General features: G+C 41.1%; 1 pseudogene; it reads right to left on the reverse strand.

Moving 5' to 3' along the window:
* Positions 1-515: 515 nt before the first annotated feature.
* On the reverse strand, positions 516-1,353 carry LOC113197621 (dnaJ homolog subfamily A member 2 pseudogene; annotated as a pseudogene).
* Between the last annotated feature and the right edge of the window lie 1,344 nt (positions 1,354-2,697).

A 2,697-nucleotide genomic window follows, 5' to 3' on the forward strand; every position in this document is an offset into this window, starting at 1 on the left:
TGCTAATGTAACTTTTTCCATTGTTCCCAGTCAGCTCCAAACCCATTTTGTGCAAAGCCCATTTCCATGCATCTAAATGATAGATACAGGCTATGAAATTCTTTATTCTATTTGTAGCAGCTTATGCAGCTGCAGCCAAACACAAAGCTTCAGGACAAATTGTACAAACTTGGCCATGTGGGATTTGAATTAAAAATATGAAACATAAAGTCTACACAAAACTGATAAAAATCGAGCACAGATAAAGGCTGAAACTTATAACCAATATGTGAAAGGGAGTCTTGTTTCTTTTCAAGTACTTTATTCTGCTACAGAATAGTCGAAATGAAGATGTAAAGCTTTGTGGTTGGTTTAAACTATACACTCTGTAGATACTATACCAATTTTAAAAGTTACATATAGACTGACAGATGTCCATCAGCTCATCTGGGTTGATCAGACACTCCAGCTGGCTCAATGAGAACAAATCAGGCAAATGTGGAAAGAAAATCCACCTGTGAAGTTTGTTTGCAGAGTTACTGATGGGCACACTGTACTCCATCCAGGTCCATGATGGCTGCTGCTTTCTTCATCAGAGCTATCATTGAATGCTTTACGCCTCTGACCACCTCCCGAGCCTGAAGCTCTACCTCCTCTGTTTCTCCAATTACGTTAGGGGCTTCTGGTCTAGATGGCAGAAGATCTTCTAGTTCAGAAAGCTTATCTGGGTTGATCCAGTTGTTTTCAGGAAACTGCACATCAAACTTGATATAAAGATCACCCTTTTCAAAGGGATTATGATACTGTGGCATTCCTTCTCCTCCAACTACACGAACACATTCTGGTTCAGTTACTTTGCCAGGATTGTATTTTACCACAATTTGACGTCCATCAAGGTGCTTAAATATGAATGAAAACCCACATAGAGCTTCAACAAGTCCTATCTTATATGTCATGTGCAAATCATTGCCGTCTCTCTGGAACACCTCATGTTCTTTCTCCTGTAGCAAAAGAACAATGTCTCCTGGTTCCACTCCTGGGGCCTGGTCTGCTTCCCCAGTGAATGTAATTCTCTGTCCATGTTTCATGCCTTTGTCTTCATGAACTTCAAAATCTTGACTTCTTCTTTAATCACTTTCTTCCCTTCACACTTTTTACAGTGGTCCTTTTCATTAATTACCTCTCGTTCTCCATTACAATCAGAGCACACACAGATTGCATCTGTTGTACCATTCCAGGAGCAAGCTCTCTGATGCATACACCTTGACCTTGACAAGCACTACACGTCTGAACAGCTCCAGACTCCCTGCCTTGGCCACTGTGAAAGTTTGACATATATGTGCTTAATTTGTATGAGTCGTGGTTGTAACCCATTCCTCCATCCCCGCATGAAGATCCTTTAGCATTCAATATTAAAACAAGCTGAAGGAGTCATCTGGGGGCCTTTTCTTGTTTGGATTCTATAGAAGTTGCAGCAGAGATAATCTAAACTCCAGTTCCCTGGCCCTCCCCCTAGTAGAGGGTTCAATCAAAGTGATTGAGGATGTCCACTTCCCAATATGGTCTTCCATTGGGTGACTTTATACTTACCTAATGATCCTGCTTCTTTGTAAACAATTTATGAGACTCTTCTGCTGGAAGAATCTCAGTCTTTGGACTATCCTTGGATTTGCAGCATTGCATGAATTTTACTAGTCATCTGGCATTGGTATTGATCAGACCTACTTCAAATTATAGCTTTCCCATGGACTAGATGTGGAATCTTAATGGAAGTTACGAGATGACTCTGTTTACTTCTCTGTATAGAAAAGCTGTTTTAAAGAGTGAATGAAATGATGCATATTGTAACTGGTACATAATAAGTGCTCCATAAATATTACCTGTGGTTGCCATGCCGAGAAAAAAAGCCCGGCTGACAGGGAGAAGCTCAGCTTTCTCCATGTCCTTGCTAACTTGCAGCCGTGCATTAAGACTACAGTAGCGACGTTTGAAGGTCATGTTTAACACGGACAGGGCTGTACCACAGAGGACTGCGATGGCCTGAAATACCTAGGGGGCTGGGTGGGGCTGGATCCAGCAATTTTCTGCAATGAGAAAACCAACCTTAACCTCTCAATTAATGGATTGGGGGAAGTTCAAGGATCCCTGGGTTAGAACTTTGTGCTATGGAAGTATTTCACACTTAATAACTGGATTGACACCGTTGAATAAAAAATCAGTCCTGAGAGGGGGTAGGTGAGCTGAATTAAAGATGCCCCTGAAGTATATACTCTGTAGGGATGGCCATATAAAGCTAAATCATCAAGTAAAGAACTTCTTTGCCCTCCTTCTGGTAGGTCCTGGGCAAAAGCAGATAATATGGAGAATTTCTTTAGTAATGTTAGTAATGGCCTGACTGTCCCATCCCACTCTTCAACTGCCTGAAGATATTATTATGGAACCAGGACACGGGCTTCTTTCTATCACAATGGCCAGCGGCTCAGCCAACCTTTGAGATACCTCAAAGATTGCAGTGATATAAACTGTATACATTCATTCCTTTCCCCTCAGCCAATAATTTCTGTTTGTTGGGAAGAGCTGGCTTTGAAAGTAGCATTTTAAGCACAAAGGAATTCCAGAGGAGTAAACTCATGGGGCTGAATTTTGGTTTCAAGAAGTTATAAAAGAAGGTTTTGAACACTATGTGTCTTATTACTTTGGTTACTTACAGTGTTACTA

The sequence above is a fragment of the Urocitellus parryii genome, chromosome 6 (assembly GCF_045843805.1).
Source record: "Urocitellus parryii isolate mUroPar1 chromosome 6, mUroPar1.hap1, whole genome shotgun sequence".
Lineage (NCBI taxonomy): Eukaryota > Metazoa > Chordata > Mammalia > Rodentia > Sciuridae > Urocitellus > Urocitellus parryii.